The sequence below is a fragment of the Humulus lupulus genome, chromosome 7 (genome assembly GCF_963169125.1).
Source record: "Humulus lupulus chromosome 7, drHumLupu1.1, whole genome shotgun sequence".
Lineage (NCBI taxonomy): Eukaryota > Viridiplantae > Streptophyta > Magnoliopsida > Rosales > Cannabaceae > Humulus > Humulus lupulus.
Genome location: NC_084799.1, coordinates 90,588,444 through 90,602,859, shown reverse-complemented (window position 1 = coordinate 90,602,859; position 14,416 = coordinate 90,588,444). Strand labels below are relative to the sequence as shown.

General features: G+C 35.8%; 1 non-coding gene across 1 annotated transcript; it reads left to right on the top strand.

Moving 5' to 3' along the window:
• Positions 1–13,188: 13,188 nt before the first annotated feature.
• Positions 13,189–13,295, top strand: LOC133792810 (small nucleolar RNA R71). Its single transcript, XR_009874283.1, has one exon. It is a non-coding gene; the product is annotated as a small nucleolar RNA R71 (small nucleolar RNA).
• The last annotated feature ends 1,121 nt before the right edge of the window (positions 13,296–14,416 follow it).

Sequence of the window (14,416 nt, the reverse complement as noted above, 5' to 3'; positions counted from 1 at the left end):
CCTCTTCAAAAAAATTTCCTGTGAAATTTTATTTTATAATTTTTTTTGGTATTTATCTTGAATGAAGTTTATTCTTCTATTTAATAATTTTTACTATGCAAATATTGTTGGTTCTCTCATTCATTCGTTAATATATTATAGTAAGATATACTATTTAATTATAATTTGAAGTCTTTAATTCATTGGTGCAGGGAATATCATAGAACTGACTTTTAAGGTGGATGCCTAGATTTATTAGGAAGAATATTGAGAAAATAAACATGATTGAGTTTGCAGTGATTTGGAGAAGAGAATTATGTTGTCTTGTTGAGATTTGTTGTATTATATATTTTGAAGTTTATGAAATTATAATATTATAATGAATTTTCTTAGAATTATTTTGTCTCATGGGGATTTGATGTATTATTTACATTTCAATTGAATGAATAAATGTTGTATGTATATGAATTTTTATTATGATAAATATAATTTTTGTTACAAGTTATGGTAATAATAATTAATTATGTTAGTAATATTTTTATTTAAATTTATATCAAACTTCAATTGTTAAAATATAATTAAAAGTTTTAAAAAATATCTATCGAAAAATTATTATTTATATATATATAAATTTAATGTTACGGCGACACCTATTAACTGTCGTCATTGTCAGCAACAGCGACACCTATTAACTGTCGACGTTGCCAGCAACGGTGACACGTATTAAATGTCAGCGTTGCCAGCAACGACGTCACCTATTAACTGTCAGCGTAGCTACCCCTACGTCGGCATAGGCAAATACGACAGTTAGTCGACTGTCGTCATTACTCAATAACAATAGTTAAAAACTGTCGGGAAAACTCATTTTTATAGTAGTGCAAATATGAAATATTTTATGTATTTATTTACTTGTACTCAAATGATTTAACGATTCCAATGAAAATTAAATAGATGAAGAAAAATATGAAAATAAAGAATGTATGGAGAGTATAAGAAATGCCACTTTTTCTATAGTAGTCCTAACTTTATATACATATCAGTTCTTAAAAGTTTGTTCACAAATTCTATTTCTTCTCGCTGCTAAAAGTTCTTTTGGGATATCAGCTATAGAAATGAACTTAACGGGTTGATTACGCCTTTTTTTATTCTCTGCATTAGAACTAAAAAAGAGATAATAGAAATGATGCTCTCAAATGATGTTTTTATATCTACTAGATACATATAACGTGGAATGTACGTTTATAGAATTTATTAATTATTTTTATTAAATTTGTAATATTGTTATATAAATTTTAAATAAATAAAAAATATTATATATAAAATAATGACATAAGTATATTAAAAAAATTAAACAAAAATACTGTTTATATCTTTTTTCTTAAATATATATAATATGATAACCTTTATAAATATAAATAATTATTTTTTTAATAAAAATTAAATTTATATCAATATAAGTATTAAATATCTAGTCTTGTATTAAATATTATTGTATAATAATATTTTAAAATATTTGAATTCATATTAATATAATTTATAAAATATTATGATTATATATTATTATTATTATAATATTGTATAACATTTGATTTTATATTAATATAAGTATTATAATATAAATATTATTATCATAATAATATTATATAACATTTGAATTTATATTAATATAAAATATCATAATTATAATATAGATTATATTTAATAATAATTATTATATTAATATAAATTTAAATATTATAGAATATTATTATGATAATAATATTTATATTATAATTATGATATTTTATAACATTTGAATTTGAATTTATATTAATATAATTATTAAATATGTAGTCTTATATTTGTTGATGCCGCTTTTCGTCAGCTTAATTATGTAGAGCAATAAAAAATTAATATAAGAATAATAGAAGAAATCATAGTTTTTAACGTGGTTCATTAATTATAATCTGTCTACGTCCACGAGTCACTGTTATTATGAACTCTGAGCGAAAGCTTCAAGTGAAAGCAATTTGGCAGAGTCTCTTCTCAGTACAAAATTGTACATGAGTACAAATGACCAAGTCCAGGCTATTTATAGACATAGTTGTAGGAATATCTTCCCCCTAATTCAGGGAAGTTACAATCAAATATTCGAATTCAAATAAATATTGGAATTAATAATACAAATCAAATGCATTAATTAAATAATAATCCCATAAAAATAGGGGTTCAAGACGCGGTTTGAATGAATCCCAAAGAAATAGGCATTTTTAACGCGCTTTCGAGACCAGCCAAACTTCGAGCTCATCATTCGAGTTGTTGCCTCCTCCTCACTCGCTAAGTCGATCGACCTCATCCCTCGGAGAAGGTTGGTATCTTCGAGCCTGCAACTCATGCTCGACCACTGATACCAGATCTGGAACTGTTTGACAATTTGTACAAGTGTACTGCTAACACTTGTTAATCCCGAGCTTACTCTTTACGAGCCTACATTTTGAGGCAATCTATTTAATCTCGAAATTTGGGTGAACATTTTTCCCCCTCAAAAGTGTTGGTTCGAATCCTTTGAGAAGGAAACTTTTGAATTTCACTTTCGAAAAAATGTGCCCACCTACCACACTCGAGTGTGGACACGTGTCCTTAGGGGATTACATACCGAGAGTACTCGAGCACTCTTTTCTCTGTGTACATCCTTTCCTATTTCCTTTTTGCCTCCAATTCTTGAAATCAAATGTGGTCCATCGGATCATGATTTAACCCAAATCAAGGGCTCAGATTTCCCTTTGAATGTCACTTTTTTTATTATTTAAGCCTCTTCTTCAGCTTCTTCCTCTTCACGTTTGCTTTTCAACCTTTAGAAGCGAAAAATACGAACCAGAACTGTAACGTCCTCCTAATCTAGGAGCGTTACACAATGTAATTTAAATAGTGCTTAACTCGCTAAACGAATCATTTGGGATTAAATCAAGTAATTAGGACTAACCACAGGTTTAGGTACTAAAAATTTCGGTCAAAAGTCAACAATTTCAGTAAAAGAGTTTGACTTCCATACATGGGATCCCAATATAGTTTAAAACGGTTACAAACCCAAGAATGTATACAAAAGCTGACCTAGGTGGAAAAATCAGGTGCAACCCTAGTTCCAACTGATAGCCTTGACCATGGCGGACGAGCATGCCGCATATGTACACTCCGCCCCTGAAGCTCTAAAACTCATGGATAGTCCAGCTTGTCCTTTCCTATACCTGCACCATTTAGCACCCGTGAGCCAAGGCTCAGCAAGAAAACATAATCATGCTTATAAGTCGTACATTACCATATCACATATTCATAATTAGCATGCCTAGCAGTAATAACCCTACTCATGCATGCAATTCACTCAAATAAGTGACTATAGAGTCACACTAAGGTTTAGTGCCCTTCTTTCATATAACCAATCTTAAAGCTGGCCAAGCAGGCCTGATGCTTAACATTCTAGATGACCCTAGAGGCGTTCAAGCGTACATCTTGCTTCCGGGTTGGCTTAACCCTATCGGATAGCGTTCAACACGCTATTGCCGCCCTCGACTCCTAAGACGGGTCTTTAAACTCTCAATTCATAAGCCGAGTCCCTTAACCTTCAACTAATAAGTCGAGTCTTTCAGCCTTCGACTAATAGGTTGAGTCTTTAACCTTCGACTAATAAGTCGAGTCTATAACCTTCGACTAATAATTTGAGTCTTAACCTTCGACTGATAAGTCAAGTCTTTAACCTTCGACTAATAAGTCAAGTCCTTTAGAACAAACTATACCCTTGACTATTAAGCCAAGCCATTCATGAGATAACATAATTAAATCTCCAGCTTATAAGCTGAGCTTCCCAATCAGATATATAGACCAACAATTATTACATAACCTAGGTAAACACAACACATTTAATATGTTTAATAAATATGTTGTGTTTACTAACATCAATCCTGTACTATAATCGGGCCAAGCCCTAAATGCAAACCAAGTGCAGTTTTCTTACCTCAGGTTCGAGTGTAATGTATATTAAGAATGACCCTCGAGCACGATCCTAGTTCCGAGCCCCTTAGCGATAACCTAGTCACAACCAAATATGGAATTTCGTCAATAACGAGTGAATAAAGACTTCTGGGCTGAATCCTAGCCTCTGGGACGTCGAATTCTACTAAACTAAGTAGTAGAATCAATCCCAAGCCCTTAGGTTTGAGCTCCCGTCACTCAAAACCCTACCTTGCCATTTCTTCCTATGTGCGCCGCGGCGCCCACCAAAGGATTGTGGTGTGCCTCAAGTCAGAGGCTCCTAGCCCCTGCATTTCCTAGGACACGTGCCGCAACTTAGATTTGGTGGGTCGTGGTGCGCCTCTGCAAGACAGAAACCTTAGGGCCCTGGGTTCACATGGGTCGCGACGCCCCAAGAATAGGGTCGCGTCGCGACCCTATGAACCCATATTTCTAACTTTTTCCTCAAGCCAATTCTTACCCATAATCACCCCAAATAGCCCTAATAACCATAATTTAGTCCCATAAGTATCAACATATTACCAGTATAAAAACCCAATTCTAAACATGCCCAAAAACTCACTAAATCATCAAATCACTATCTACTGAATTAAAATAGGGATGACAATTTAACTCAACTGTGATCTAAGTCCCCCTAGCTACTACAAATCCAGCCCCAAAGTCTAACCTTCAAACCACTCCAAATTCAGCCTTTATCTCCTCAACATTAAAACAAACACTTCAATGAACTTGAGAGAGAGAGAGAGAGAGACTAATGAGAGGGAGAGAAGAGAAAGCTGCTGAGTAATGGAGCAGTTACTAACTAACGCTCCCACTACAAAAATGCTTTACATAATTTGTTATATTCTTTGTTTTTATCATTGTTAATTATCAGTAACTAGCTTACTTGACTTGCAGTCATTATTTCTAGTACATTCTTAACTAGAAAATATAGTCATTATAATAATCATGATTCATTAAAATAGCATTTAAAGTGATACAAACTCTTTTGTAATCTTTTATGATTATTAAACGATTTCACTAAATGACTTCATGGAAAAATTTCCATTTTTCATTCACACAACCACTTGCGAATCCTAACTTCTAAGTCTTCGATGTTGTACAATCAAACACGTACAATGTATAACAAGTGTTAAAATTATAGAAATAATAAAGACGACAAGGACTACTCATTATCTATTTAATCTTATCTAATATGATTATATTCCATTTCCAAAATACTAATTATGCTTAGCATTCTATTTGTATGTGAGTTGGGTTTGAATTCCAAGTTCACATGCAAACTACTTGAATTTCAAATTAAAGTTTAGACTTTCTTTTGATCAGATCAAACAAGTCTTTAAGTGACTTGTTTAACGCCCAAAATGTGACTACACTAAGCGATAGTTGTAGTAAGATCGGGCGGTCGATCCACAAGGAGGTAACCTAAAATCAAAAGGTTAGTAGAAAATAGCACAAAAAGTTAGTAACAAGAACTAAATAAAATTGTAAATGGAAAGAGGTTTGAGATTTTGGTAATGTATTTTTGATAAAGTGATGAAATAAGATAAGTGAAATAAAGGTAAGATGTAATCAAGAGTTTGAGAAAATGAAAGGTTTCAAGAATCATCCATATGCTTGTTTAGTTACTTAGTTACTTGATTTACAAAAATACACAAGTAAATAGTTCACCTCCCAATATTTACTTGGAAAATCTAACATTAAAGTCCATAGTCTTTTCTAACAAAAGTTCATTTGAGTTATAAAGTTCTTTACTTTAAAAGCACAATGTTAATCTTATGCAAAATCTAAAAATGACAAAATACCCAAGGGCAATAATGCAATAGAAGATTAGACATAAAATTATGTATCAATATTACTTTTGCTAATTAGAAGCACATAGAAAGAGCATGACTAATCCTATACACTATTAGCATAAGTAAATAAAGATAGCAAAATAAAGATAGAGATGAAAGAACATAAATAACTCAAATATATTATATTAAGAACATAGTAAATCAAAGTAGCAAAATAACATCACTTGCATATGGAATCATCCCTAACCTTCCTAGGAAGATTAGGCCATTATGCTCATGATTCTCACAAAATTCTAAGAAGAAAATATGAGAAGAAAGTGAGTGGAAATTTTGCTTTAGTTTCTCTACTCTAAAAATTACATACATAATGTGAAGAAAGTATCCCTATTTATAGATGGAGAAAATGACTAAAAAGAAATTAAACAACAAAATGGGGTTTAAAAAATAAATTTGAAATATTAATAATAAAATATGATTTTGAAAAATCAAATCTTATTATTAATATTACCCTAGCTATTTTTGTGTATAGTCAAAATGCTCATTTTCTAAAATACCACAAAAACATGATCTTTAGAGCTCAAAATAGCAATTTACAAAGCCCAATACCCACAAAACATGACTGGTGACACAAGAGGGTTTTGACCCATTTCCGGCCAATGAAAACATGCCACGTGAGCGGCTGGGTTGAAGAGAAGGTTGATGGGCTGTGCGATTTTGGGCGTGAAGATGCTGAAGGAGTGTTGGGCCTTGCGGATTTGGGCTTGCTGGGGAGAAATGCTGAAGGAGGAGGGGAAAGCTGATGAAGGAGGCTTCTCTTTGGACCTTTGGTTGAAGGAGAAAATGAGGCTTGAAGAAGACAGGTGGCGCAAGCTGGAGGAGGGCAGGCTGCTGGCTAGCGACGTGGCGGCCTCGGGAGGTGACACCTGGTGGCTGGGCAAGAGGAAGCTGCTGCTGGGCTTAGGCCGAAAAGTGGGCTTCTTCATTTAAAAAATGCTACATTTCCATTTCTTTCTTCAATTTTATTTATTTATTTTTTTCTTTGTTTCCAAGTGCCAAAATTACCAATTAATTCCTACAAAATAAAATTAATTAAATCATAATCACATATTTTCATTTGTAAAATAAATCATATAAATTTTATGAAAATATTAATTAAAACTTAATTTATTTTGACCATTAAAATCAATAAATGTGTATTTTTCACCACTAATCACAACCCCCAACTAGCTTATTGCTAGTCCCTAGCAATTCAAGCAAAAAAATAAAATTATCAAGTTGAATAATCAAATCAAACCAAACAAAATCATCTAAGCATTTTCAAATCATAAGCAAGAAGTCAGAAATTACTATCTAAGCTACTATAGTTGCGATTTCAGAGTTGTGAGTGTGTGCACCAAACTATATTCTTTTTATCACAAGTCATAACACAAATAGTATCGAAAAATCTCAAAAGTATAAAGATCTCAACTCCAAATTCCTCACGGGCATTGAAAGTATTGTATGGGAAGGATTACACTCTTGGAGTTGGAAATGTAACAGTTTACGCTCAAATGAGAAAAGATAAACTTTTTAGGACAAGCAATTTGAACAAATATTGATCACTAGATAGGCAAACCAACTTATTGGGATTCAAATGACAAACAACCTTTGGGATTTACATGAGAAAACTCCAAGAACAAAATGACAACTAATTAGAAATGATAAATAAGAAAATGAACTATAATGATAATAATTTTTCTTTTTTAATACAATTACACAAAATAATAGTAATAGAAATAATATACTATTATTATTATTATTTTTTAACAATTACAAAATAATAGAAGGAAGTGTTGCTCTTGTTCTTTTTTTTTCATTTATCTTTTTTTTTTCTTTTTCTTTTTCTTCTCTCTCTTTTTTTTTTTTTTTAATTTCTTTTTTTTTTCTTTTTTTTTTTACAAGAGACAACAAAAAAAAAAAAAGAAATTACAAATACAATAAATAGAACACAAATTTATTACAAATACTTTTCTTAAATGAAAAACATCCCTCTAGTAAATATCATGTTTTAAATTCCAAAGATGTGACTTTACCAACTCAAATGATCAATAAAAGTTCAAAAAGTTGTTTTCTCAACTCTCACAACTCACCAAGAAATGAAAAACTTTAAACTTGAAATTTCTCTCAACTATTTGTGTTAACAACCAATTTATTTATCATATGTTTGGAAAGTGCACAAAAGAACTCTGAAAATCATTTCTTAATAGCTAAACATAGTAAGATCTGACTCAAACCAACAAATTATACTCATGCTTGGATAATTTTGAGAAAATTTGACTTAAAAATTCAACAAGACAATAATGTTTTCCAAATGAATGCTAATGACGTAACAATAAGATTTTCCAAATGAAAGCCAATGCATGCTCACCACCCCCAACCAAAAATCAGACAGTGTCCTCAATGTCAAAATGAATAAGCAATGAAAAAGATAAGGAAAGAGAACACCTGGATGATGACCATGTCCATGAGGTGAGAGCGAAAATAGCCTGGTAACAATACCCCAAAACAAAATACAAAAACGAAAAGCATACAAAAATAAAAGAACGACAGAAAAATAAAGATAATGAAAAATAAAAATAAAAATAAAAAGAACAACAACAACCATTCAGAACGTCAGAGTGCATAGATTGGGTCCTTAAGAAGGACCTCTTCAACACGACTCACATTCTCAATGTAATGCTTCAGTCTTTGGCCATTGACGCGAAAAATTCTCCCATCGGTTGGGTCCGCGACCTCCATAGAACCGTTGGGAAATACTTTCTTCACTACAAATGGACCAATCCATCGTGATCGCAGTTTACTGGGATGCAAGTGCAAGCGAGAGTCGTACATATGCACTTTTTGATTTGGCTCAAAGTGTTTTCGCAGGATTTTTTTGTCATGAGCGTTTTTTAGTTTTTCCTTATAAATCCTGGAATTGTCATATGCATCGTTTCTCAACTCCTCAATTTCAGACAACTGGAGTTTGCGATTGATACTTGCGGCATTCAGATCAAAGTTTAGGGCTTTGATAGCCCAATATGCTTTATGCTCGAGCTCGACAGGTAAATGACAGGCTTTTCCAAAGACAAGCCGATAGGGAGACATCCCAAGAGGGGATTTGAAAGCAGTGCGGTATGCCCAAAGAGCGTCTAGAATGCGTGTAGGCCAATCTTTACGGTCGGGATTTACCGTCTTTTCCAGAATGTGTTTTATCTCCCTATTGGCTAACTCAGCTTGACCATTGGTCTGTGGATGATAGGCATTTGCAACTTTATAAAGTACACCGTACTTACGCATAAGAGCCTCAAAGGATCAGTTGCAAAAATGAGTGCCTTGATCACTGATGATAGCGCGAGGGGGTACCGAACCTGGATAACACATTTTCTTTCAAGAATTTGACAACTGTAGCGTTATCATTGGTTCGACATGGTACAGCCTCGACCCATTTGGAAACATAATCCATGGTGAGAAGAACGTAAAGGTAGCCAAAAGAAGGTGGAAACGGTCCCATAAAGTCTATCCCCCAACAATCAAATATTTCGATAACAAGAATTGGGTTCAAGGGCATCATGTGCCGACGGGATAAGGATCCTAACTTTTGGCACCTTACACAAGAACGACAGAAATCATTGGTGTCTTTGAACAAAGTAGGCCAGTAAAGGCCGCATTGTAAGATTTTTGCAGCGGTTTTCTTCACAGAGAAGTGACCACCACAAGCATCATTGTGGCAAAAATTCAGCACACTAGACACCTCATCATCGTGGATGCATCTTCACATGATTTGTTCGGGGCAATACTTGAATAAGTACGGGTCATCCCAAAAGAAACTGCGCACCTCGACCAAAAATTTGCGTTTGTCTTGTGAACTCCATTCAGATGGGAGTTCACCTGTTACTAAGTAATTTACAATGTGAGAGTACCACGAAAACTTAGCAACATAAAGTAATTGTTCATCGGGGAAATCATCATGAATAGGTGGACCGTCAGCGGGATCGCTGAATTCAAGTCGGGACAAATGGTCCGCGACGACATTTTCAACACCTTTCTTGTTTTTTATCGTTATGTCAAATTCGTGCAAGAGAAGGATCCACCGTATTAATCGCGCCTTAGCATCCTTTTTGGAAAGGAGATACTTAAGGGCGGAGTGATCTGTGAAGATTGTAATAGGTGATCCAATCAAATAAGAGCGGAATTTGTCAAGAGAAAAGACAACGGCAAGCAACTCTTTTTCAGTAGTGGAATAGTTCATTTGAGCACTATTGAGAGTTCGGCTGGCATAATAGACAACAAAGGGTTTCTCCTCCCTTCGTTGTCCTAGCACAGCTCCCACAGCAAAGTTGCTGGTGTCACACATGATCTCGAAAGGAAGACTCCAATCGGGTGACTAAATGATGGGAGCGGAAGTGAGTGAATTGACAAGCGTTTGGAATGATTCCTCACACTTAGGTGTCCATTCAAAAGTGGCATTTTTGGCTAGGAGGTTGCTTAGCAGACGGGCAATCATTGAAAATTTTTATATGAACCTCCTATAGAAATCAGCATGACCAAGAAATGACCTAACGTCTTTGACAGTCTTAGGAGTCGGCAGATTGGAGATAAGGTCGACTTTGGATTGATCAACCTCAATTCCTTTTTCAGAAACAATGTGGCCTAAGACTATGCCAGAAGATACCATGAAGTGTCATTTCTCCCAATTGAGGACAAGTCCCTTCTCGATGCATCGTTTTAAAACAGCTTCAAGATGAAGAAGACATGTCTCAAAGGAGTTTCCAAAAACGGTTAGGTCATCCATGAATACTTCCATTGATTTTTCAATCATGTCACTAAAGATGCTCATCATGCATCTTTGGAAAGTAGCTGGTGCATTACACAAGCCAAATGGCATACGCTGGAAAGCAAAAGTGCCAAAGGGACAAGTGAAAGTGGTCTTATCTTGATCCTCTAATGCAATCTCAATTTGACAATAGCCAGAATAGCCATCAAGAAAGCAATAGAAAGGATGACCAGCTACACGTTCAAGGATTTGATCAATAAATGGGAGTGGAAAGTGATCTTTGCGAGAGGTGGCATTTAATTTTCTATAATCGATGCACATGCGCCACCCCGTCACCGTTTTTGTGGGGACAAGGACCCCTTTTTCGTTTTGGATAACGGTGACATCAGATTTCTTGGGCACGACTTGAGTAGGATCGACCCATTTGCTATCTGCTACCGGGTAAATAATATCAGCGTCTAGCAATTTCAAAACTTCATTTTTTACAACTTCCTTCATCGTGGGGTTCAGTCGCCGCTGAGGGTCTCTTCGAGGGATGGCTTCGTCCTCTAGATTGATTCAATGAGAGAAAATTAAAGGGCTAATACCTTTGATATCAGCAAGCGTCCAACCTATCGCAGATTTATGCGTCCGCAGTAGCTCGAGTAACTGCAATTCTTGAGAATTTGAAGGTTGGATGAGATGATAACTGGAAAGGTTTCACCGTCTCCCAAGAAGGCATGTTTTAAACCCTCGGGAAGTTGGGTCAATTGAACAGTGGGAACCTCTTTGGCTGAAGTTTTCGGCTGTGCCCTCTCGCGAGGTAGCTCTTCAAAGCGAGGTTGCCAAAACTGAGTCCTTCTATTGCGGGAGTCTATGCGATCTGATATTGCAAGAGTAGACTCAATAGAACTGGGACTTTCGTTGTCAGACAGACGGAGGAGTTCATCAAGATTATCAAAGTTGCTTTGCAATTGAACCTCCTTGGGAATTAAAGAGTCAATCATGAATGTTTGGTAGCATTCATCGTCTTCTCGAGGTTGTTTCTCGATGTGGAAGATATTGACTTCAAGAGTCATGTTTCCAAACGATATCTTCATTAGACCATTCCGACAATTGATCAAAGCATTTGCAGTAGCAAGGAATGGTCTTCCGAAGATAATAGGAATTTTAGACTCCATGTTCACCACAGATTGGGTATCAAGAATAAGAAAATCCACAAGACAATAGAATTTTTCAATTTGAACCAATACATCCTCAACGATACCCCTAGGCTTTTTGGTGGAACGATCAACAAGTTGTAGTACAACAGATGTTGGCCTCATTTCTCCAAGACTGAGTTGCGAGTATACAGAATAAGGCATGAGATTGACACTCGCGCCAAGATCAAGTAAGGCTTGGCTGACTTCATGGGTCCCAATTTGGCAAGAAATGGTGGGACAACCGGGATCTTTGTATTTTGGCGGTGCCTTTTGTTCAATCACCGCACTCACTTGCTCGGTCAAGAAAGCAGTCTTCTTAACATGGTGCTTCCTTTTTGCAGTGCAAAGATCCTTGATGATTTTGGCATAAGCGGGCACTTGTTTTATGATGTGAAGCAAAGGAAGATTAATCTTCACTTGGGTCAAGTGCTCAAGGAGTTCAGCTTGGTTATCAGGAAGTTTCCCAATAGGTTTCAAAGCCTGGGGAAATGGTATTTTTGGAGTGGCATTGAGGGGTGGATTTTCATAAATGACTTTTGGAGTACTGGGAGTGTTGGATTTTATGGGTGGGTCTTGCAGAGTTTTACCGCTTCTCGTCGTGATGGCATTTACTTCCTTGACATTTTGATCATTAAAATTTGAAGATTGGGCCATGTGTTGGCCTTGAACATTGAATTTTGGCTGGGAAGGGAGTTTTCCTTTTTCCGGAATGGCCAAGGATTCAGTCAATTTTGAGAATTGACATTTCATTTCCTTGATTTCTTCCATCATTTGGCGATTCAATTTGGATTGTTCCTCCATGAATGCATGAAGAGTATTCTCGAGAGAATTTCGTTGTGGATGAGCATTGTAATGAGGTGCAGAATACGCCTTTGATGGTTGAACTTGTTGCTCATTTCTCCATTGGCCTCTAGACAATTGAGCTTGGTTGGAATCTCTCCAACTGAAGTTTGGGTGGTTTCTCCAACCAGGGTTGTACGTATGGGAGAATGGCTTGTTATATGCCGCTAAGGCATTGCATTGCTCCTCATAAACCCCCCTCATTTCATTCAACGCTAAGCAGTCCTTAGCTAAGTGCTCCGTCCCTCCACAAACAAAGCAAGGTTCTTGCGGTTGCGCTTGAGCGATCATGTGCGACTTTTGCCCATTTTTCGTCATTAAGACCTCAAACTGCTTTTTAAAAGCTTTGAGTTGGGCCTTAATACTATCCTCTTCTCGAAGTTGATAGATCCCAGATGGTTTGTGTTGGTTGGTGTTGTCAGTAGCACTTGGACCAGTCCAGGTGTGAGACTTTTTCGCAGTTTCTTCAAGATATTCAAGAGCATCGTCTGGCTCTTTTTTGAGGAATTCATCATTGCATAGCATTTCTACAAATTGGTGCTCACGACTTGTGAGACCTTCATAGAAGTAACTGAACAAGCGCCAGTTCTCATAGCCATGGTGCGGGCACTGATTTAACTGATCTTTGAATCTTTCCCAGACTTGATAGAACGTTTCATTGTCCTTTTGGGAGAATGTGGAAATTTGTCATTTTATACTGTTGGTCTTATGGCTAGGGAAGTGTTTCAGAAAGAAGGATTTAGTCATCTCCTCCCATGTTCCAATAGACCTAGGTCTCAAAGAGTATAACCAGCTTTTGGCTTTGTCCTTCAAGGAGAAGGGGAAGAACTTCAGTCGCACAACATCGGCATTTTTGGCTCGGTTATAGAACGTGGCTACCACCTCCTTGAATTCTCTGATATGCACGTATGGGATTTCGTTTTCCATTCCATGAAATGTGGACAAGAGTTGAATCATGTCAGGTTTAAAGTCTAATGCAGGTATATTAGGAGGGAAGATAATGCATGAAGGTGTGGAAGTGCGGGTAGGATGGAGGTAGTCATTGAGAATTTTTGGTTGGATTTCATCATTGCGAGCCATTGCGAATGAGTTATTATGAGCAAAAGTTTGTGGAGAAGCAGGATTAGTGGAAGGAGTTTCGGTAGGAGTGGCAGATGAATTGGAAGAAGTGTCACTGGAAGTTTCGTGATGATTCATCCACCCTCGGGAATCAGAATTAGATTTATTTTATGTCTTTTTTATTTATTTATTTATTTTTTTTGTTAAACTTGTTCCCAGGTAGATTTGGAGGTTTTCGGGTGATCTCCAACGCCTTACTAGAACTCCCCGAGGTTACTGAGTAAGTATGGTGGATCACAGGTCAACCTTTTCGACCAAACAACCTTTAAGCAGAGTGAAATTGCTTATTTTGACAGAACAAGCTTGGTTTTCTTATAGTAATAAGTTCAACAATGTAATAGTGCAAAGGTAGATGCTCGAAACATTCCTAGGCCGATTGGGAAGGTTCCCAAGGTACCGCTTTAGGCCCACACTTGCCTAGACAGAACTCCCCGAGGTTCCCTGGTAAGTGCGGAGGGTAACGCTATCACAAACCTTATTTAACAACCAATCTTTCTAGACAGAACAATATCGGTTTCTACCATTTGTAATATTACACAATTGTTCCAAATACTAAGTGTTTTATGATTGAAATGTTATGACCAATTTTATGCAATTTTATGTTTTTTTTAAACCTAAATTCTAAATAAAACTAAGGCAAAGGAAAAGAAAAACCTAAACTAAGCAACAAAATAAAATAAAAAAAGAACACAAAAATAAAA